This window comes from Hypanus sabinus, chromosome 5 (genome assembly GCF_030144855.1).
Source record: "Hypanus sabinus isolate sHypSab1 chromosome 5, sHypSab1.hap1, whole genome shotgun sequence".
Taxonomy (NCBI): Eukaryota; Metazoa; Chordata; class Chondrichthyes; order Myliobatiformes; family Dasyatidae; genus Hypanus; species Hypanus sabinus.
In genome coordinates, this window is record NC_082710.1 from 137,097,852 (window position 1) to 137,123,615 (window position 25,764).

A 25,764-nucleotide genomic window follows, 5' to 3' on the forward strand; every position below is an offset into this window, starting at 1 on the left:
AACATTGTCCAAAGAGCTAAATACTGGAGGTGAGGTGAGAGTGATAGCCCTCAACACCAAGGCAGCATTTGACTGAGTATGGCATCAAGGAGCCCTAGCTAAATTTGAGTCAATGGTAATTAGGGGGAAAATCCTCTGCTGGTTGGAATCATACCTGACACAAAGGAAGATGGTTGTGGTGGTTGGAGGTCAATCATCTCATTCTCAGGACATCACTGCACGAATTCCTTAGGGAAGTGTCCTCAGAGCAACCATCTTCAGCTGCTTCATCAATGACATTCCTTTCATCATAAGGTCAAAAGTGGGGGTGTTTGCAGATGACTGCACAATGTTCTGCATCATTCATGACTGCTCAGATATTGAAGCAGTTCATACTTAAATGCAGCAGGACCAAGACAATATCCAGGCTTGGACTGACAAGTGGCAATTAACATTCAAGCCAGGCAAGTGCCAGGCAATGACATTCTCCAGCAAGAGAGGCTCTAACCATCATCCCTTGACATTCAGTGGCATTATCATCAATTAATCCACTACTATCACCATCCTGGGGTTACCATTGACAGGAAACTGAACTGGTCTAGCCACATCAACACAATGGCTACCTGAGCATGTCAAAGGCTAGGAACTCTATGGTGTGTAACTCACCTTTTGACTCCCCAAAGTCTGCCCACCATCTACAAGGCTCAGTTAGGAGTGTAATGGAATACTCACCACTCGCCTGGATGAGTGCAACTTCTTCAACACTCAAGAAGCTTGACACCATCCAGTACAAGGCAGCCCAGTTGATTGGTACCCCTTCCACAAGCATCCAATCCCTCCGCCATCAACAAACAGTTGCAGTGGTGTGTTATATCTACAAGATGCACTGCAACAACACACCAAAGTTCCTAAGACTGCACCTTCCAGATGCACGACCATTGCCATCTAGAATGATACCTGGGAACACACCACTTGGAAATCCCTCTCCAAGTCACTCACCATCCCGACTTGGAAACATTTTGCCATTCCTTCATTGTTGCACTCAGAATCATGTAATTCCCTCCCTAATTGCACTGTGGGTGTACCTACACCCCAGTGACTGCAGCAGTTCAAGAAGGTAGATAATCATCACATTCTCAAGGGCAACTAAGGATGAGTAATAAATGCTGGCTTAGCTGGGACACCCACATCCTGTAAATGAATAAAAAAAAGTCCTGAGAAGGCAGGATGGTGATTACTTGTTATTTATTCATTCATAACATTGTAATGTAACTGGTATTTCAGCTGCTTGTTCACCACTGATTACTCTATACCAAATCAAGCATGGCACAGAGGCACAATAAGTAGAGCTGCTGGCTCACAGTTCCAGAATCCTGATCTCTGCTGCAGTCTATGTGAAATTTGCATGATTTCCCTGTGATCACATAAGTTTCTTTTGGGTGGTCTGATTTCCTCCCACATTTCCAAGATGTACAGATTGGTTGCTCTGTATTCCCCTCTGTGTGTATGTGAGTGGTAGAATCTGGAGGGGGCTCTTGGGAATTTGGAACGTGTGAAATGGCATCAAAGTGGTTGATGGTCAGGGTCAACTCAATGGGCTGAATGACTTGTTTCCATGCTGAATCTCTCCATGACACACTGATAGGTTTGGAGACATAGGAAAGGGTAGCAAATCTCGTTCAAGGACAGAAAGGAACTGAACCTTATTCCACAATAGGTCTGCACTGGATGCAACCTCACTGGCTCTCCACTTGAATCATGTGGATAATAGCAAGACCTACATCAGGCTGTTGTTTTCTGATTACAGCTCAGTGTTCATCATACCATCATACCTTATCATACAATAACATCATCAAACCTTCAGTATAATCATCAAGATCTAAACCCATAGACCTCTGTACCTCCTTCTCCAACTAGTTCCTTGACTACCTCATCGGAAGACCACAGTCAGTGTGGATCAGAATTAATATCTCCACCTCACCGATAATCAATAGTGGCACAACTCAAGGATGTGTGCTTAGCCCACTGCTCTGCTCCTTCTACACCCATGACTGTGGGCACAGCTCTAAAGCTATAAATTAGCTGATGACACAACTATTAATGGCAGAATTTCAGGTGGTGACAAGGATGAGTATAGAAGTGAGAGCGATCAGCTGTTTGAGTAGTGTTATAACAACAATCTTACACTCAATGTCAGTAAGATCAAGAAATTGATTGTGGACTTCAGAAAAGGGAAGTGGAGGGAACGTAGAACCATTCCCATTGATGGATCATCAGTGGAAAAAATGGAAAAAAAGCTCTTGGGTGTCAACATTTCTGCACATCCATGTAGAAATGGTTTGTCACCAAAAACTCATACAAATTTCCACAGGTGTACCTTGGAGAGCATTCTAACTTGTTGCAACATTGTCTGGTATAGAGGGTCTACCGCACAGGATTGGAAAAAGCTGCAGGAAGTTGCAAACTCGACCAGCTCCATCAGTGCAGTGAAGAGGGCAAATGGAATGTTGGCCTTTGTTACAAGGGGAATTGAGTACAAGAGCAAGGATGTCCTTTTGCATTTGTACAGGGCCCTGGTGAGACCACACCTGGAATATTGTGTACAGTTTTGGTCTCCAGGTTTAAGGAAGGACATTCTGGCAATTGAGGAAGTGCAACGTAGATTCACTAGGTTGATTCCTGGGATGACAGGGCTGTCTTATGCAGAGAGATTGGAGAGATTGGGCTTGTACACACTGGAATTGAGGAGATTGAGAGGGGATCTGATTGAAACGTTTAAGATAATTAAAGGATTTGATAGGATTGAGGCAGGAAATATGTTCCAGGTGTTGGGAGAGTCCAGTACCAGAGGGCATGGATTGAAAATAAGAGGTCAGTTATTTAAAGCAGGGTTGAGGAAGAGCTTCTTCTCACAGACAGTTGTGGAGGTGTGGAATGCACTGCCTCGGAAGACGGTGGAGGCCAATTCTCTGGATGCTTTCAAGAAGGAGCTGGATAGATATCTGATGGATAGGGGAATCAAGGGATATGGGGACAAGGCAGGGACTGGGTATTGATAGTGAATGATCAGCCATGATCTCAGAATGGCGGTGCAGACTCGAGGGGCCGAATAGTCTACTTCTGCACCTATTGTCTATTGTCTATTGTCTATCATAAGCACTCATCCATCCAGCGACAAGGGACATCTTGAAAAGGTGACTCCTGAAAAGCATGGCATCCAACATTAAGGAACCCTGTTACACAGGATATCCCCACTTCTCATAGCTACCAGCAAGGAGGAAGTACAGGAAACTAAAGACACACACTCTCAATGATTTAGAAACAGCTTTTTTCCCACCGCCATCATGCCATCAGATTTCAGATTGGACAATGAACCTATTTACACTATTTTCACTACTGTTCTTTCTTTTTTTCTCTCTTTTTGTACGACCTATTTAATTTAATTTACAAATGTTTGTATATACCGTATGTATACAGTATATACATAATAACATAATATACCTAATGAAATATATATGTTTATATATTTCTCACTGTAATTTATAGCTTTTTAAATGTATTGCAATGTACTGCTGCTGCAAAACATATTTCATGAAATATGCTAGTAATATTAAACCTGATTCTGATTCAAATAAACCAAAGGACATTAATGATGACCTTTTCTTAACAATCTGATAGTTTTATGGGTATTTTTACTAAAGCTAGCTTTTCTAACAAAGAAATTACATTTATTTTATTACTTGACTGAAATTCTTCAGCTTCCAGAGAGGGTCCAGTCCAATGTTACTAGATTTGATATTTTATTGCAAAGATGTACTTTATTTATATATATATATATATAGAAAATACAATTGGTACACACACATACTTCTCCACATTTATTGTGCCATAAATTCAATATGTTCTCCTACAATGCATCAGCACTGCTTGTTCTGAAACAGAAGCAAAATACATCATAAAACCAGAAAGAAAACGAAGAGAGCTTACTGTTGGATGTAAAAATTTAAAGTTGCCAAAGTAATACAGGCAGTTTATGAAGTGGAAATTTGAAGGATAAAATCTAAAAGCACTAATTAAGAATGAAATGGTTAAAAAAAAATGAGGGACACAAGATTCTCCTGTGCACGGCATGTAATATTGAAGAGAAGACCCTGAAACTCTTACTGAGTTGGCAGGTATTAATCAGACAGGAAGTTTAATAGCACCTGCCATCAAGCAGCAAGTGAGGTGATCAATGTGCCCAGATGCACAGTGTCTTCCAGCTATAAATTGCAGAGAGTGAGGAAAGTGCAATGTATCAATTGTGGGCTGGTGCCATGAGAATTTTAACCATGCAGTCAGCAATGGTCTCTGCTTATATCTTGACTTAGAGAATAATTAGAAAGGAAACATGCAGAACGATCTGGAGGAAATCAGCAGGCAGGCAACATCTATGGAGGGAAATAAATGTTATGTTTTTCAATTTCAAAACACAAAACTAATTGAAAGAAAAACAAGGGAGTCTGGAATGCGAGTCTAACTCCATTTCTTTACTTCAAGTGAGGCACATATATATGACGAGGCGGTGCAATGATGTATGTCATTTCAATACTTTTACATATAACTTGCAATGAAATATGAAAACAACAAAGAATACTTAATCAAACAATATATTTACAATATTACTCAAATGTTACTGAAATATTAAATACATCACAATAAACAATCAATGTTTTGGTCTGAGACCTTTCACCAGAACAGTCCCGATAAAGAGTTCTCATAGAACATAGAACATAGAATAGTACAGCACATTACAGGCCCTTTGGCCCACAATGTTGCGCTGACCCTCAAACCCTGCCTCCCATATAAACCCCCACCTTAAATTCCTCCATATACCTGTCTAGTAGTCTCTTAAACTTCACTAGTGTATCTGCCTCCACCACTGACTCAGGCAGTGCATTCCACGCACCAACCACTCTCTGAGTGAAAAACCTTCCTCTAATATCCTCCTTGAACTTCCCTCCCCTTATCTTAAAGCCATGTCTTCTTTTACTGAGCAGTGGTGCCCTGGGGAAGAGGTGCTGGCTGTCCACTCCCTCTATTCCTCTTAATATCTTGTACACCTCTATTATGTCTCCTCTCATCCTCCTTCTCTCCAAAGAGTAAAGCCCTAAATCCCTTAATCTCTGATCATAATCCATACTCTCTAAACCAGGCGGTATCCTGGTAAATCTCCTCTGTACCCTTTCCAATGCTTCCACATCCTTCCTATACTGAGGCGACCAGAACTGGACACAATACTCCAAGTGTGGCCTAACTAGAGTTTTATAGAGCTGCTTCATTACATCGCACCTCTTAAACTCTATCCCTCGACTTATGAAAGCTAACACCTCATAAGCTTTCTTAACTATCCAATCTACCTGTGATCAGCCTGAAACATTGACTATTTATTACCCTCCATAGATCCTGCCAGACTTGCTGAGTTTAGGTGTATTGGTCTGGATTTCCAGCATCTGCAGGATCTCGTGCTCTGAATAATGTGCTATAGTTACAGAGAAAATGCAATGCCCTCAGACATAAGATGCAAGCGGAAAATGAGGTAGATTGTGAGATCAAGTACCCATACTTACTGTACGATTGGGACCATTCAACAGTGAGATAGAAGCTGTCCTCGAGTCTAGTGCTTTCAGGCTTGTTTATCTTCTGTCTGATGGGAAACGAGAGAATTGAAAGTGTCCAGGGAGGGGTGGTGTCATTTCAATCGACAACAAAGATTTTGTTTCCTGAATACTTCATGTACCTTATGTATTTTGAGCTGCTGATCATGAAAATCACCATGAAATTTCCCTATCATGCACCATTGCTTTTGAAATTGCCTATATTTATCATTTCAATTCATAATACAAGTCAAGTAAAATGATGCCCAAGTTATAAACTGAAACGTTTTCTATCTTGGCCAGTCATGTCTGGGCAAGTTTAGGTAAGACAGGCTTTAGAAAAGCAGGACGTGGAGTCTAAGGGAGACAAACAAAGATGTCATAATGCATGAGCCAGGAATGGAAAACAACACTGATACTGATGCATATTTTGAACACTTTGTGTGAGTGAGCCTCATCTAATAACTCAATATGAGTTAAATGTCCTGGGCAGAAATTAGGGTTTGTCAAATGCAAACGCAGAATTATTGGATTCAAGACTGCAAGGATGGAATCAGCTGAAACCAGGCACCGAGATGTCCAGATATTTTCCAGAATGACTGATGTTAAGATTAAGGAAGTCATATTTGTTGGTCTACAAATCAAATGTGTCATCAAAGACAGGCAATTCAAAGAACTTCTAGTAGGACCAGAAAAAAAATCACATGGAAGGCATTCAGGGATGTTACTGAAAATAATTCTTGGCAACTACAGAACACCAAACTATGAGCAACTGGTTGATAACATGCTTCAAGCATACAAAAGCGTGAAGTGCAACATGTCACTAAAGATTCATTTTCTGCATTCCCATTTAGACTTCTTCCCTGTAAATCTTGGCCCTGTCAGTGACGAGCATGTTGAAAAGTTTCACAAGGGCATGGTGGTCAAGGAGAAATAGTATCAGGGCATCTGGAATCTATCAATGCTGGATGATTGGATAGGTATATGGACAGGAAAGGAATGGAGGGTTATAGGCTGAGTGCGGGTCAGTGGGATTAGGTGAGAGTAAGTGTTCAGCACGGACTAGAAGGGCCGAGATGGCTTGTTTCTGTGCTGTAATTGTTATATGGTTACATGGTTATATTATTGTTGGACACTTGAGCAAGAAGCTTCAGACACTGAGTACAAATGAAAATCATCAACAAAACATTTTTAGCTTAGTTGAACTATTGTAAAGTGTCAGCACAATTATGCAGTTAAATGCATCATATTCAATAAAAGTTAATTTCTTGTCTCTACAAACCTACATCATACAAGTAGTCTGAAATTATATTTGTATTCAACTTCAAGTGGTCTATCATAAACAGCAATTAGTTCTGAGGAAGTAATACTTTTGAAAAAAAATGTTGTCCAACGTTATATTGGCTACTTTGAAAGGTACAGAAATTAATTTATTATCAAAATATGTATGCAGTATTCAAATCTGAGATTTGTCTCCTTCAGATAGTCTTGAAACGAAGAAACACCATGAAAGTCAATCCCCCAAACCATCCTCCGTGCACAAAAACACAACAAGAACATTGTCACCCAAATCCCCCCCTTCACCACATGAAACTCATCAAGACCATCAATCCCAAAAACACCCTCTGAGGCAATGTAGAGTCCAGACTTACATTCTTCATACAGAGTGTTTGCCTGTGGACACTAGTGTGTGGACATGCCCAGAGAGAAAGCAACAATCTCTGTATTCCCCAGAGTGATTAGATGCCAGTTGAGGTAAATAGACATTTAATGGGGAGTTGGAAGAAAGCAGTGAAGGGAAAATAGAGGGGCAACATAGTGGCAGAGCCAGTACAACTGCTGCCTCATAACTTCTGACCTCTGAATCAGAGTCAGGCTTATTATCATTGACATGTGTCAAGAAATTTGTTTTGCAGCAACAGTAAAATGCAAGTGATAAAAAACATGTGGTCAAAAAACAGAATAGTGAAGTAGGGTTTATGGGTTTATGGACCATTCTGAATTCCAGTGGAGGAGGGGAGAAAGCTGTTCCTAAAATGTTGAGTGTGGATCTTCAGGTTCTCCTTATGAGGATGTGGGGTTCTTCTGAATGCTCCGGTTTCCTTCCACCTCCCAATGACTTGCAGGCTGATCAATGTAATTGCAACTGTAAATTGTCTCTGATGTGTGGTAAACTATAGATGGAGTTCAAGGGAATGTGGGCTGAATAAAATGGGATAAGTGTAGGTTTAGTGTAAGTAAATCAAATGACTGCAGATGGGGTGGTTTGATTATCTTAGAAACTGTCAACCTTGTGGGAGTTTCACTCACAATTTCTTAAGTTTACAGAGAATGTTGTGTAAAAAAAACATCCAGTGAGCAGCAGTTCTGTGTGTGAAAACGGCTTGTTAATGAGAGAGGACAGAAAAGGATGGCTAGACTGTTTCAAGCCTATGGGAAGGTGACAGTAACTCAAATAACCATGTGTGCAGAAGGGCATCCCCGCACACACAGCATATGGAACCTTGAAGTGGAAGGGGTGCAGCAGTAGAGGACCACCAATATACACTCAAAAACCACTTTATTAGATGCAGGATGTATCTAATAAGGAGTACATTTTAATTAAGTTACAAGTGAATGGAATCAAATATCAGAGAAGTTTTGACAGAACTAATTATACAGTGCACTCTGTACCACACTACAGGAAGGGCAGATCTTTACACTTGAGAGAGAATGGATGATATATTTTAATCACATTGCTAGGTACAGAGATTGTGCCTTATGATTGGCTAGCTTGGAGTATTTTTTCTAAAGAAGACTAAAGATTAAGGGAAAGATTTTTCATTCAGGTGTATGTGAGTGAACGGAAAATGTTTTTGCAGGATCATTTCCTAAGAAGAGATGTCGTTAGGTAGAAGGCAGTCATGTGCATTCATCGGCAGGAAGATTAGGCAGGGGATGATGAAGAATTTTTTTAGCCAAAGAAAAGCAGGTCCAGATCATCCTACTGAAATGACACTGAAGGTGAAGACTATTACCATATTTAAGGTACACTTGAGTTAGCACTTGAAAAACCATAATGTACAAAATCTAAATATGAGCACAAGGTATGGTGCACAGTGGTGCAGAAGTTAGTGTCGCTGCTCTCTCACACCTATGGCAATCCAGACTCAATCAGAATTAGAATCAAAATCAGGAACAGAATCAGGTGTATTATCTCTCATATATATTTGTGAAATGTGTTATTTTAAAACAGCAGTGCAGTTCAAGTCATAAAACATGCTATAAGTTCCAATATGAAATAGATAAAATAAATAAATAAATAATGTGAAATGGAGTAAGGTAGTGAGGTAGCATTCATGAACTGTTCAGAAATCTGATGGCAGAAGAAAGGAAGCAGTTCCTAGAAGAAGCAGTGACAAAAACATTGAGTATGTGTCTCAGGCTCCTGATGTCAGTAAAGAGAAGATTGCATGTTCTGGATGGTAAGGGTCCATAATGATGGATGCCACCTTCTTGTGGCAAAGCCTTTTGAAGATGTCGTCTGTATTGGAGAAGCTAGTACCCATCATGGAGCTTGCTGAGCCTATGCTTCCCTGCAGCTCTTCTCAATCCGGTGTATTGGCCCTTCCATGTGAGGTGGTTTTGAATCGAGTTCGAATGCATAACCAACGCACATCTGTTGAAATTTGCTAGTTTTTTTTTTAGTGGCATATCCAATCTCCTTGAATGTAATATAGCTGCTAGTGTGCCCAGGGTGGATCTTTAGAAATGTTTACACACATGAAATTGAAACGAATCCCCATCTCCACAGCTGATCCTTTCCTGAAGTTCACAGTAAATTCTTAGGTCTTACTGACATTGAGTTCAAGATTTTTGTTGCAACACCACTCGATTGCTGATCTATCTCACTCCTACACACCTCTTTGTCACATTGAGATTCTGTCAATGACAGCTATTTCATCGGCAAAGTTCTGAGTGGTGTTTTGGCTGTGCCTACCCACACTATCATAGTTGTAGAGAGAGTAGAGCAGCGGGCTGAGATATGTCCCTGAGGTGCACCAGTGTTGATTGTCAGCGAAGAGAAGTTTTTATTCCTGATTCTCACTGTTTCTGGTCTCCTGATGAGGATGTCAAGGATCCAGTTGCAGAAGGAAATACAGAGGCCCGGGATTTGAAGCTTGTTGATTGGTACTGAGGGGGTTAAAGCACTGAACACTGCACTGTATTCTAAAAACAGTACCTTGACGTAGGTATTGCTGTTGACCAGATGGCCCTTGTGAAGTGCCAGTGAGATTGCATCTGGAGTAGATCTATTATGTTGGTAGGCTGAGGTAGGAGTTAATTCTAGCTATGATCATCTCAAAGCGCTTCATCACGGTAGCTATGAGTTCAACTGGGTGGCAGACAATGAGGTAGCTCACCCTGCGCTTCTTGGGCACCAGTATAATTGATACCATTTCGAAGCAGATGGGAAGCAGAAATCAGCCTCTGAGACAGAGATCACAGGGTCACCAGATGCTGCAGGGATTCGCACAACCATTGAGCTCCTGAATCAGCATGGATTACTTCTGTCACCACTACTCTGAACAGATGCTATGTCCTACAGAATTATTTTCAAGGACTCTTAACAGCTCTTGTTCTCACTAATTTTTATATTGACCCAACTTGTCTTCATTTTTACACATTGATTATTTGTCAGTCTTTGTGTATAGTTTTTTTTTTGTGAAGTTACACAGTATTTCTATTTTCTGTAAATGCCCACAAGAAAATGCATCTCAAATTAGTATATGATAACATCTATGTACCTTGATAATAAATTTACTTTCAATGAGTGCTTAAAAGTCAGCAGAGCGTTAGTGGGCTGAAGGGCCTGCCAGCAAGCTGCATCACTCTAAGACTAACAAAATGTAGCTGAACCATTTACAATGAAAGTTCAAAAAAGGCAAAATATTCTCTGCACAGCAAAATGCTTCAGATATAATCTGTGATCAGACAAGAGGAAGATACTTGATTCAATCAATAAACATTCTATTATGAAGATGAAGGATAATAGTTCAGAGTGCTACGACCTTTGTCTGTTTGATCATGCTATTGAAAGGTTATCTAGATAATCATAAGAAGACTGTAATGAGAAAGTTAGTTCACAAAGGAACAACAATGAGATTAACCATGTTGTTACGTGGATAAGTATTTAAATTATGGGTTACATGCTTGAAAGATCATCTGGTATTCAAGTTACAAGAGAGTTCACCCTTCCTGGATAAGGTCAAATTCCTTGACGTAAAAGCTGAAAATAAAGAAATATTAAAAGGATTCTCTAAATCCTGTGAAAAAGCTGATCTTCCCTTTATCCAGTCAATTCTTCAACGTAACTCTAATCTCTACATTTTAGCAACATTGTGATCAATTGAACTGAAATATTTTTGTTCTAATTGTGTTTGTTCTTGTAAAAATTGTGTATAATTTATGTTTTATTTTCATGTGAATGCTGCTATACGTCTGTGTTGCTGCTGCAAGTAAGGCTTTCATTACGCCTATGTATACGTGTACTTGCGTGATTGACAATAAACCCGACTTTGCCTTTGAATTGTCGTTTCACAGACACCAGCTCGTGTGCATAGTTTAGTTTCTGATTTGGGATGTTAATGAATTCTCAGCAAATGTGATATTTGTTGATTTAGTCGCAAACAGTTGAGGCTCATTATTGTCTAAGGACAATATCTAAAGAAGAAATAGTCTAATATAGGCAGTACCTCCATATGGATAGCTGTCTGCCCCATCCAGAACATCTCAAGGAGATGGACACATCCTTCAATTTAATTTAGAAATATTGCAATGTAGGAATCATGGTAACCTGAGTACATTGATTTCTCTACCCTTGTCCTATTGAAACAGAGAAGACATTTTTCAGCAAGCTGTGAGTGAATCTCAAAGTTGTATATGGTGACATATATCTACATCAATAATAAATTTACTTTGAAGCTTTGAACTTCAAAGAATTAATATCCAGTTGGGTTGTGTTGTCTTCAGATCAGTATTCAGGTCTGTTCGGACTCCTGACTGGTGAACTTTGTAGACATCTGACAGATTTTACCCTCAACTCTACTACCAACCTTCCCAATAAGGTTGTCAGAATGAGATTGTTAGAGTATGTGCGCGATAACAAAACACATAAAGCTTCAACAACCCCAACAGACAGAACAGCAAATACTCAGGGACTGACTTAACTGAAATATTAACAGAAAAAGCTGGAGGAACTCCGACTGGATTTGTAGAAAGAAGAACAGAACTAATGTCTCAGGTAGAAGAGCATGTCTCAGAACTCAGTAAAACACTATTAAGCTGCATGGAAGAAGAGAGGTGGAACATAGAACCGAGAAGAGTACAGCCCTTCAGCCAACAATATTTTTCCAATATAATTAATCAAATGACACTAAATTAAACTTATCCCTTCTGCCTCCCTATAGTCCATATCACTCTGCTTTCAACATATTCATATGCATATTTAAGAGCTTTTTAATTATTTTTATCATATTTACCTTCAGCACAACCTCTGGTAGTGCATTCTAAGCACTCATTACTCTATGTGTAATAAATCTTGCCCCTTGACCTTGCTCTGGTATCTCTGATAGGGTAAAACTGGGGTTTCCTTGGCTGTAAACAAAGTAATCTGGTCAATGTGTGGATAGCAGCTGTTACAGAATTAGAGACTAAGACAAAAGAATGTAGGAGAAACAAAACACAGAGCAGGAAGGCATGAGTGGCAGGTCAAGCTGGGAGAGTCCTCCAGTCCCTGTAAGAAGAATGTTAAAAACAGATCTTTTTACTTGGAATGGAGTTGTCTGTTCACAGTACTCATGATGAGCAAGCCTGTTAGCTAGAAGGTTAAGTGAAGCATAAGGTCCTGATTCATCGGGTCCATGAGGTCTTGTGTGCAGATGTTAGTCATTAAGGGACAATGATAACTTATTTTCTTTTTCTAAGATGAAGAAACCACTTTAGTTGGCAAAGTAAAGTCTAGGCTGATAAGATTTTCAGAAACCATTGAGATATTCAATGGAAACATAGAATCTTTCCTAAAGATCTACCATTAAGAAATAATTAATTTTAGAATTGCGGCTGACTGGTATGTGTAGATTAGAAAAGAAACATGGGTTTTCTTGGTTGTATAAATTTGAACAATGAGAAAGCTCATCGGACTTCGGTCCTCGGACTGGAATCGTGATCGATGCCAAGGACATCTAAGAGTCATCATAAATCAGCATCCTTGATGAGGAGTAGGATGTGAGACTTGCTACTGTATTAATTATTCTGCACTCTGTTTTAGGTTTGCTGATTTGTTAATCCTTAGCGTCACTTAGTAAAAGGGCATGAAACTTATTCTTGTATCATTTATTTTAAACGTTGTTTTAGACTTAGTGCTTTATACAGTAATCATTATGCTTCTTTTATCTTATCACTTCTTACGCTCTAATAAAATACCCTGCAGCAAATTTGGAGCGTTTCCTCAAATCCTGCTTAACATTCGTTTATAGCCCCAGCAGAAAAAAAAAGTACTCAAACAAGCTGAAGTGAAAACACAGGAACACAAGAAAGAAGAGAGAGAGAGAGAGAAATAAAACATGAATGACTGGAGAAAATCAACAGTTTAATGCAGCATTTGTGGTGGGAAGTGGACAGTCTCAACTTTGCAGGTTGAGATTATTCATATGGCCTGAAATATCACAGATAATATCATAGACAGATATCTGATATAGACATTTATATTGAATTTCAAATGCTGCAATGTGCCCAGAATCAGAGGGAGAGCTTTTCTGCAAACTTGCATTAAGCCCCATTGTAATAGTTAAGACGGCCACAGCCTGGTAGGTCAGAGCATGAGTGGGATGGAGTTTAAAGTAATTGGCCCTGAAATGTTCAGGATCACCCCTGTTGATGAAAGAAAGGTATTCCTCAAAGTGTCAGTCAACTTATCTTTAGATTTCTGCAAAGTAGTAGAGACTGTTGTATCTGGGAGATATGAAAGGATTTGTTCTGGAGATAATCTAGTTTTCTCTTCCTGCAATGTTCTATATTTATTAAACTCAAAAACAACAATAAACAATTAACTTCTGCTTCAATGACTATAATTACCTACTTAACTTTTACATTCTGAATGTAAACAAGTAACTGCAAAATTATATATTTATAATGGATCACATCCTAATTAGCAGAACACATTTGAACTTTCAAGTAGAACACAGGACATCAAACAGTACTGTACAGAATGAACCCTTGGCCCCCAGTGTTGTGCCAAACTAGCTGGTGGCTGGTCTGAAAGCTTCTAAAAAATCGATGACTGGTCTTAAATCTTCCAAGCACATACTCCAGATAACGCAAAATATACTTTTTTTTACAGTGCTGAGGGATGGCTCCCTGAATTGTGCAGCTAGATCCTGGAATTCCTGTCAGATCGCTGGCAGGTGGGCTCCCTCGCCTCCACCCCTCTGACCCTCAACACAGGAGCCCCTCAGAGCCGTTTACCAAGTCTCCTCCTTTACTCTCTGTATACCCATGACTGTGTCACCACCCACAGCTCCAGTCTGCTTACTAAATTTGCAGATGATACTACATTGATTGGCCTTACCTCAAATAATAATGAGGGAGCCTACAGAGAAGAAGTCATCACCCTGTCACAGTGGTGTCCAGAAAACAACCTCTCCCTCAATGTCTCAAAAACAAAGGAGCTGGTTGTGATTACAGGAGTTACAGAGACAGGCTCACCCCTATTGACATCAATGGATCTGGGGTTGAGAGGGTGAACAGCTTTAAGTTCCTTGATAACACATCACTGAGGAGCTCACTTGGTCTGTACATACTGGCTAAGTGATGAAAGGAGCACAACAACACCTCTTTCACATCAGACGATGGAAGAAGTTCAGCATGAATCCCCAAATCCTAAGGACTTTCTACAGGGGCATAATTGAGAGCATCCTGACTGGCTGCATCACTGCCTGGTATGGGAACTGTGCCCCCCTCAAACGTAGGCCACTACAGAGAGTGTTGTGGACAGCTTGGTGCATCTGTGGATGTGAACTTGCCCCTATTCAAGATATTTACCGTGACAAGTGTGTAAAAAGGGCCGAAGGATCATAGGGGAGCTGAGTCATCCCAACCACAAACTGTTCCAGCTGCTTCCATCCAGGAAATGATACTGCAGCATTAAAGCCAGGTTTAACAGGCTCTGGGACGGCTTCTTCCACCAGGCTATCAGACTGATTAATTCACACTGACAAATTGTATTCCTAAGCTACATTGATTGTTCTGTTGTATAACTTACTATTTATTACAAATTACTATAGTTTGCACATTGCACATTCAGACAGAGAGGTAAAGATTTTGACTCCTCATGTATGTGAAGGATGTAAGAAATAAAGTCAATTCAATTCAATATACAGGAAATTAAGCGATAAAACAGACTTGTCCTAAACTGTGCATTAAGTGGCCGGGATACATATTTAATGATGTGTAAATACTGGATATGGTCACTTCGGCTACATTGACACTAGACCAGATAATTTTGGAAATGCTAGTTTTGCATAAAAACGATAGGTGTCCACACTATACATATTAAAAAATATCTCTATTAAAAATATCTCTATCCACATTGAAACCGAGGTTTTGTCGAATCTCCTCCTACTGCGCATGCGCAGGACACATCTACTGAAAACAAGCGACATGTTTGGTGTTGAATCTCGCTGTGAAAGATGATGCGTGTTTGTTCAGTTACAGACTAGAAAAACTTAAATGACGGACAGCTGTTGGCTCTCGCGCAGGAAGGTTTAAAAGTAAAAAAAAGCAAATACTGAAGCATATGGAGGCAACCGACAGGGAGTTTATGGACTGCATGACCTGGCTGATGACCAACATTGAAAAACTGACTACCTCTGTTCCATTAATAAAGCACCTTTTAAAACATTTAAAACATGTCTGCATCAGTCTTATCTTGCATTTCCATACAATGTTACATTAGGCTGTTACACATCTATTGTCAGAGAAGTACTTGGGTAAGTAGGTAAACCAACTTCATACAAGCAAGGACAGAAAGCAGGACAAAGTGAGTACAGTATGCTTATTTATTCAGTAAGTTATGGGTCAAGGTATTTGGTGAATATATTTCTAACTCTTCTGGCTTCAGTCTCGTTGCCGTCTGTTCTGAAATTGTTAGGTTGTGTTCAAGAAAACAATGAAATAGTGCGCTACCATCTGACAGCATTTTCAGATTTTTCCGGTTACCCCATCCACACTGATCTGCCTGAGCAGCATTTTCAAAAGTACCCACTCTGGAAAGCGTTTCTGGAAAGCTCAGTTTCGGGGGACAAAAACGCAGTTTTAGTGTGGAAGGAAGGTAAAAATGAAGAGAAAAAGCTCTGGTTATGGATTTATCCAGTGTAGTGTGGACGTAGCCTTCATGTCTTCCCTAATCTCAACCTGAAGTTTTCAACGACCAGCAATTAACACATGGACATTCATTCCCCAGTGCAGTTTCAATGGAACCGAATCAGAATTTCCCATGCTTAATGTCTGGTTTCAATAACCTTTAAGTATCAGTTGAAGTTAAATTGTGAACCAGTTTTACTTCCTGAAGACTGGTTCTCATCTTAATTATTATCTGCTGACAGACCACATTGTGAGCACTGACTGCAGTGCACTGGATTAGAGAAAATGCAATTGAATCTCTTATAGATGTGGTTTGTATTGCTGAAGATATCCAGCACTTTTTGGTATATTTTTATTTTAGATTTGTAGTTTTTTTTTACTTCCAACTCTTGTACTCAGTTATCCAGCATTGCTCTTTGATTCCCTTTGATAATGTGCTGCTGTGGAGGATAACTTTCATGTCCTTCAATTTAGGTGATTCGAAAATCACGTTAGGTCAATGTATGAATTTCCAGTCTGTGATCCTAATGGATCAGACAGTTCTCCTAGAGTGTGGATTTAGTAATTACTTCCTGGGGCAGTTTATCAATAATAGCTGAAAACAAGCTTCCATTTTTAATTAACAAATGTAAAGAAATTTGAAGAGATGAAGCTAGTTGCAGAGATAAGATGGAGAGATATGATAATGAGTTTTAATTGCAATTTTAATCTTAATTGAGAGTAATTGATCAGATTTCCTAAGGTAAATTTTTATTTGTGCTTTGGTGGAGAAATAATCTAGGTACGTATTTTGAATTAAGATAAAGTGAAGATATATAAATATACCCTTAGAAGGATTAGAAGACATCCATTTCCTAAGAGCTGAATTGCCAAAAACTGAATTTTCTGTGCATTCTCCAAGTGAAATCTTTTGGCAAATGTACAAGGTCAAAAATTACCACTAAGATTTTTTGTACCACTCAGATATTGAGAATAAGTTATTTATATTAAATAAAAACTGAGCAAGGCTTTATTTTGCACATTGGAAGTGTTGTTACAATAGATTTATGTATGCATGAGTGGATGAGAGTGTGTAAGGGCATGAGTGAGAGACACGTAAGTTTTTGAGTGTGAATGTGTGTGAGTGCATGAGTGTGTCAGGTTATGTGAGAAGGTGTGTGAATGAATGAGAGACTGAGAGTTCATGTAAGTGGCTGAAAGTGTGCAAATGGGTGAACGTGTCAGTGTTAGAATGTGTAAGTGTGAGCGTGAAAATTTTGGGTCAGGACTCTTCACCTAGTTGGTCTGGATAATCTAAAATGAATCAGGATAGATAATCCATATAAAGAGTCTCAATCGGGAGTGTCAGCTGACCATCTCTCTCCATGAATGCTGCCCTGACCCATTGATTTTCTCCAGTCTTGAGTGTTAAATTGACAAGGTAAGTAGGGTTGGTGGGAAGATCACTCCTATAAGAGATCTTTTGCTTCAATCTTTTAACTGTGGCTCCAATCTTTTAACTGTGGCTCCAATCTATTGTACCACCCCATGTCCACTCTACCTCCAACCCAAACAGGTGGCCTCAACACCCACTGCAAGTATAAGAATTATACAGGATATTTCTTTTTATTGTTCAAGACATAGACTATAAGAGTACGGGTGGAGTGAGTTGGGGGGGGGTGATGTATAAATCACTAGATAGGCCACAGCTCCTCCAAGAGGACTACAATTTTATCGTAGTCTGGAGATTTGCATGCCTCAATGACCTGAAGAGCTATGTTGGTTGGATTCAGGGCTTTATGGTTTGCTTCTTTGTAGGGTCATCCATGCCAAAAAGGTCAAAGGGTAGAGGCCAGACTAAGAGTGGTCTACCAGTTCTCCAGATCTGGGAGTTCAGCTCAGGGCTAAAATCGCAGACTGTAAAAAAAGATTGTTATTGAAATAGTCATGAAGGATTATTCTACATTTGTGTGCGATGGTATTCCTTAATCTCCACCCAGGACTTGCATGACTGATGGTAGTGAAAAAGAAACCACTGACATGATGAAGGAAGTCCTGAACACCGCCAAAGATGGAGTACCTTAATTGCTGCCCTAAATGCCAGCAGCACAATGGACATTAAGTAAGTCCACAGCTGGAGTACTGGTTACAGTTGTTGTCACTTTGCTACAAAAAAGGTGAATTAGATCCAAAGAGGGAACATTTATAAGGATGACATGAATGAGAAAGTAGAACCAGGTGGAAAGGTTGGTTGAGCTGGGTTGTATTCTTTGAACCAGGGGAAGATCTGATTGAAATGCCTAAAACTATTAAGGCAAAGGCAGTCATGATCTTTCCATGACCATGATTGATCTTGGCAAATTTTTCTGCAGTAATTTGCTATTGCCTTCTTCTGGGCATTGTCAATACGCCATTATCAATACGCTTCAGACATTGTCTGCCTGGCGTCAGTGGTCACATAACCAGGACTCATGAATGGACCAGCTGCTCGTATGACCATCCACCACCTTCTCCCATGGCTTTATCTGACCCTGATCAAGGGACTAAGCAGACTAGTGGAGAGAAGGAATGTCTTACACCTCCTTTGGTAGAGACCTATCACTACTCCACCACCCATGGCAAATAATGAATGGTCAAGAATTATTTAGGGCAGAGGCAGAATAGACAGAGAGGTCAATATTGAGGACCAGAAGGTGTAGATTTTACTGAATAGACATTAAAAAAAAACAACTGCGGAGAAATTGCTTTCACCCAAAGGACAGTTGAACTACCAGCCCAACTACTCATAGAAGTATAAGCCGTTATTAGGTTTTTAAAGTATTTAGTGAGCACTTGAAATATAAGACTAATGATTAAAAGCTGGGAAAGGAGGTTCTGCTGGATAGTAATCTTCAGCTTGTATACAAATGACGAACTGAATAGTGTCTCTCTGAGCTATCATTTGGAAGCCGAGCTGAGGAGTAGTAAGATGGCCGATTTTGTAATATTTCAGCCACTGGGAAAGACAAAAAGAAGAAGTTTTACTCAGAGGGAGGATGAGAAGAAGAGGCTTTGGCCTTTGCAGTCTTTTACTATTGATAACTGATTTATTATTGTCACATGTGCCGCTCCAAGATACAGGGAAAAACTTATATTTTTGCATTGCTTTCAACCCTGATTGATCATTGAGGTAGCTCAAGAGGAAAAACAACAACACAATACGGAACACAGAATGTACAGTCACAGTTAAAGGTGAAGCGCAGATAGACAATAAGTTGCTCAGACAATGATGAGGTAGATAGAGAAATCAAGAGTTCAATTTTATTTAGAAGAGGTACATTTAAGAGTCTTATGTCCACATTTAGAAGCTTTCATTTTGCCCGGTGGTACATGTTTTCAAACATTTGTATTTTTTGCCTGATTGGGAGTGTAGGTGCAGGGGGAGAATGGCAGGGATGGGTGGGAGATTTGATTATTTTGGCTGTTTCCCTGAGGGAACAGAAAGTGTAGATGGTCTCAATGGCTGGAAGTTTGGTTTTCATGCAAAACTGTGCTGTGTTTGCAACTCTGTGCTATTTCTTGCCTTCTTGAGCAGAGTGGTTGTAATCCCTTAAATGACAAATAATAATCCAAGATTCCACTTATGTACCTTGTATGATTAAGTGGAATTTTAATGTTAGCTTTAGTGATTCAGTGAAATGTGCTGTAGAGTAATGGTGGTGATGAATGTTTTTGCTTCTCGTTTCTGCTTGAGGAGCTTACAAAAGGTTTAATTCTGATGCTATTAGAATCATTGCTTCAAGTGCAGCAAATGTACCAGTACACAATGTATGGTTCCATTTGGTGAGACAAAGCTAATACAGGAGCATTGCTGTCATCTTGTGGCTGAATAAGGCAACAGAAGAAAATCGGTATTTAGACATTGAAACCTTTATCACAGAATATATACAGTCTCTCCTGTTGCCTGAGAGAAAAACTGTTGTACTTGATGATTGATACCACGAAACACTGAAAGTTCTGCATTTGTTTTGCACTCACAGGACTGCACAAGGACAAAACATTAGGCGATCCATTTAGTGATCCATTTGAGAAATCTCCAACATCATTTCATTGTGTCAGCTTGTCCTCTATAACTTTCTCCATCGTTTCTTTAATTGGCACTTATAGAGTCATAGAGTACACAGCAAAGAAACAGACCTTTCTACCTGCTGAGTCTGCATGGATCCATTTACATTAATCCTACACTGATCAGAATCACAATCAGTTTTATTATCACTGATATATGTCATTAAATTTGTCATTTTGCAGCAGCAGTACCATACAATACATAAAAATTACTATAATGAGTAATTTCTATATGAAATATGTGAAAAGTAAATAAGTCATGCAAAAAGAGAACAAAATAGAGAGATAGTGTTCAGGGGTTTAAGGACCATTCAGAAATCTGATTGCAAAAGGGAAGAAGTTGTTCCTAAAATGTTAAGGGTGTGTCTTCAGTTTCCTATACCTTTCTTTGATGGTAGCAATGAGAAGAGGGTCAGATGGTAATGGTCCTTAAGGATGGATCCTGCCTTCTTGAGGCACCGTCTTTTGAAGAAGTTCTCAATGGTGGAAGGTCTTATGCTCATGACAGGGCTGACTGGCTGACTGTACAACCCTCTGCAGCACTGGAGCCTCCATGCCAGGCTGTGATAGAACCAATCGGAATGGTCTCCATCACATCTTTTAGAAATTTGCTGAAGTCTTTGATGACATACCAAATCTTCTCAAATTCCAAATGAAATATATCTGCTGTTGTGTCCTCTTTATAGTTGCATCAGTTTGTTGTGCCCAGGATAGATCTTCAAAGTTATTGGCACTCAAGAACTTGAAACTGTTCACTCCTTCCACAGCTGACCCCTTGATGAGGACTGGTCTAACCTCCTTACTTCCCCTTCCAGAAGTCCACAATTAATTTGTTGGTCTTACTGCTGTTGAGTGCAAGGTTGTTTCTTCAACACCATTCAATCAGCCAATATATTTCACTCTGGTATGCCTTCTCTTTCTTTTTCAATCTTTTTATTATTGTTATTAATATCAACAAAATAAAATTGATACATAGATAGTGGGATTAAAAACATACACATTTCAACTAAACGTGAAAGAATACATAAGAAATGATTACGGTATAAATGAGTATTCCCAAATCATGGATGATACAATATACAAATAAACAAGGCAAACCTAGGTATATCATAATATATATATTAAAAAAACAGAAAAAAAGAAAAAGAAAAAAAATGCAAAAAAAACTAATCTAATAATATAATAACTAATAAGGAAAAACAAAAAAAGAAAAAAAGAGAAAAAGAAAAAAATGGAAAAAAGGGCTGTTTATAATAACTCACAAAAATACAAAATCATCAGTATCATCAACTGATCCTCTCAACATATATAAAATCGAAACTGGAAAAACAAATAGGCTTGGAACAGGGTCATATTACATCATATGAAAATATTGAATAAATGCTCTCCATATCTTTTCAAATTTAATAGAAATACAACACTTCTAATTTTTTCTAAATTTAGACATAACATAGTTTGAGAAAACCAATGAAATATGGTAGGAGGATTAATTTCTTTCCAATTCAACAAAATAGATCTTCTAGCCATTAATGTAAGAAATGCAATCATTCGACAAGCGGAAGAGGATAAATGGAGTGTGTCCATCATTGGTAAACCAAAAATTGCAGTAATAGGATGAGGTTGTAAATCAATGTTCAATACCGTAGAAATAATATCAAAAATATCTTTCCAATATTTTTTTCAAAAGCGGACATGACCAGAACATATGAGTTAAAGAGGCTATCTCAGAATGACATCTGTCACAAGTAGGATTTATATAGGAATAAAAATGAGCCAATTTATCCTTGGACGTATGAGCTCTGTGCACAACTTTAAACTGGATTAATGAATGTTTAGCACATATAGATGAAGTATTAACTAATTGAAGAATTTTATCCCAATTCTCAATAGGAATAGTAAGGTTAAGTTCTCTTTCCCAATCATTTTTAATCTTATAAAAGGACTCTGAATGTATCTTCATAATTATATTGTAAAGTTTTGATATTAGCCCTTTCTGAAAAGGATTCAGTTCAAACAAATTCTCCAAAATACCTGAAGACACAAGATTTGGAAAAGTAGGAAGTACAGTATTTAAGAAATCCCTACTCTGTAAATATCTAAAAAAAAATAAAATCTAGGCAAATTATATTTATTAGATAATTGCTCAAAAGACATAAAACAATTATCCAAAAATAAATCGGAAAATCGTAGTAATCCTTTAGTCTTCCAAGCTGAATAAGCTTGGGCTATAATAGAAGGATAAAAAAAACAATTGGATGCAATAGGAATATTTAAAACAAACTGAGTCAACCCAAAAAATTTCCAAAATTGAAACCATATATGTAAAGTATGTTTAACTATCGGGTTGTCAATTCGTATCAGCAATTTAGAAAGAGCAAATGGAAGAGAAGTCCCTAAGATAGAACCCAATGCAGATCCTTGTACAGATTTAATTTCCAGGTTCACCCAATGAGGGCTAAAAGATATATCCCAATCCTTTAACCAACATACCAAATATCAGATATTAACTGCCCAATAATAAAATCTAAAATTAGGCAATGCCAATCCACCTTCCTTCTTTGCCTTCTGTAAATATATTTTACCTAACCTAGGATTTTTATTCTGCAATATATATGAAGAAATTTTTGAATCAACATTAGCAAAAAAAGTTTTCGGAATAAAAATTGGTACCGCTTGAAATATATATAAAAACTTGGGTAAAATAACCATTAATCCGACCTATCAGAGATAAAGATAGTGGTGACCACTTAGTAAACAAACATTTAACTTGATCGATTAAGGGTAAAAAATTAACCTTAAATAAGTCTTTATAGTTTTTTTGTGATTTTAATCCCTAAGTAAATAAAAGAGTCATTAACTAATTTAAAAGGTAAATTTCCATAAATTGGAACCTGTCTATTTAAAGGAAACAATTCACTCTTATTAAGATTTAATTTATACCCAGAGAAATCACTAAATTGAGCCAACAATGATAAAACTGCAGGAATGAATTTCTCAGGATCAGAAATAAATAATAATAAATCATCAGCATATAATGATAACTTATGTATATCTGTCCCACGATTAATGCCAAAAATGTTCTGTGATTCTCTGATAGCAATTGCCGAGTGTTCTAAAGCAATATCAAATAATAATGGACTAAGAGGACAGCCTTGTCTAGTACCCCGAAATAAACGAAAAAAGGGAGATCTTTGATTGTTAGTAAGCACCCAGGCTGATATGCCTTCTCATCACTAGCTGGGTCTTATCCCATGGTCTATGGTAATGTCCCAATCCCATCCTTTTTTAATTGTCCACACATTCAAAGTCCAAATTTTCTAAGTAAACTTATTATCAATGAACATATATGTCAACATTTACAACCCTGAGATTCATTTTCTTGCAGGTAGTGTCAGTAGCTAGAAGAAACATAATAAAATCAAGGAAAGACCACACCCAATGGGACAGACAACAACCAATATGCAATAATGAAAACAGTAGACTGCGCAAGTACAAAAAGAAACAGAAAAAGAATAGTAATAAATAAATAATCAATAAATATCAAGAACATGAGATAAAGAGTACTTGAAAAAGAGTCTATCATTTGTGGCAACAATTCAGTGATGGAGCAAGTGAAGATGAGTGAAGTTATCCTCTCTTGTTCAAGAGCTTAGTGGCTGAGGGGTAATAACAGTTCATGATCCTTGTGGTAAGGTCCTGAGACTCCTGTGACTTCTTCCTGATGACAGCAGCAAGAAGGTATCAAGGCATTGATTGGGGAGGGAGGGGGGTCCTTAATGATGGATGTTGTTTTCCTGTGACAGTGCTCCATGTAGATGTGCTCAATGGTGAGGAAAAGTTAGACCATAAGATGGAATGACAATAAGGTGCAGAATTAAGACATTTGTCCCATTGTGTCTGCTCCACCCATTTTGATGATGCCTGATTTAATTTCCCTCTCAAGCTAGTTCTCCTGCCTTTTCTCCATAACTGGCTAGTCCAGGGTGTAAAACAAATTTGCTTTCCTTTAGCTTATTAGCAAATCATATCAAAATTAAAGTAAAAGTCAACATGCACAAAATGCTGGAGGAAGTCAGACAGCATCTATGAAGAGGAATAAACATTCGAGGTTTCATGCCAAGACTTCACCTGCCGAATCTCTTGTTTTTAAAGTCAATGTTATGCTTATTGTCATATGCATAAGTGTAATGAAGAAGTTAATTTCAGCAGCATCTCAAGCACATAGCTTCATAGAAGCAACATTCTCAAGGAAAAGGTAACTTAAACATAAGTTATACACAACTTTTTCAATCAGAACAAAAAAAAAGTACAAAGTTATCAAAGTCGCCATAGTGTTGCTGAATTGTAGTGATTAGGGTTGTACAGATTGACTTAAGAACAGAATGATTGAAGGGAAGTGGCTTTTATTGAACTTTATGGTGTGGGACTTCATATTCCTGTGCTTCCCCTCCAATGGTAACTACAAAAGGTGGCATGGCCCTTATGGATATGATTTTACAATAATACAATAATCTCACAGCTCTGCCCATCACAGGCAAAACCCTCCCACCACTGGAATACACTTACATGGAGTGCTGCCATAGCAAAGCACCATCCCTCATCAGATACCCCACCACTCTCATCTAGGCTGTGCCCTCTTCTTGCTACCATTATAGGTCAGGAGGTACAGAAGCCTCAAGTCCCAAAGGAGCAGTTATTACACAGTAACCATCAGCCTCCCGGACCTATGTCGATAGCTTCAATCACCATGACTCCGATCTGACTCTACGACCAACAGACTCCTGTCAAGGACTCTTCACAACTCGTGGTCTGAGCTCATGGTCACAACTCATTTCCTTTTATTTGCAGAGTCTGTCGTCTTTTGCAGATTGGTTATTTGTCAGTCTTTTTCTGTTTACATATAGTTTTTCATAAATTATATTGTATTTCCCTTTCTTTCTTTCCTTTAAATACATGCAAGAAAATGAATCTCAAGGTAGTATACGGTAAAATTATTTTATAATAAATTTACTTTGAAATTTGAAACTTAATTACAGTGCAATCTCTCAGTGGTCTGAGTCCTGAATCATCAGAGGTCACTTGCATTTAATCCCTTCTAACCTCTTGTGTAATTTAATGTCAGTTACATTTTAATTATACATTTCTTATGAATGTTACGTCTCTAATGCTATACCCATGATGCTGCTGCAAGTAAGTTTCTCATTGTATTTGTGAGTATGACCATAAACCTGACCCTTTACATTCACATTTCCCCTCACCTGCACCCTCCTACCCCCTGCTTACTCATCCACTGCCCTCATCCCAACTCCTGGATACCTGAAAACCTCAGCACTTTCATCCCCTATATCTGCACCCCCTACACCTCCTCCACCTCTGACATCCCCAATACCCACACTCTCTTCTCTATATATTCCTGCCCCATGCACTGTCCCCGTCTCTCTACTCTGCCCCCCCCCCCATCTTCACACACCCCACTTGTGCACTCTCCACACTGCTGCACTCTCCCCACTCCTTGGACAATACAAACCCCCTGCAAGTTCCTTTACAACCACACTCGCACACACACTCTCGCCATTCTCCGCACTTCTGTGGTCTCCTGGACGTTGCCCACCTCCTGCTCCCTTCCCCCTGTGTAACTCTGCAACTACCCTAATTTTTACAACAC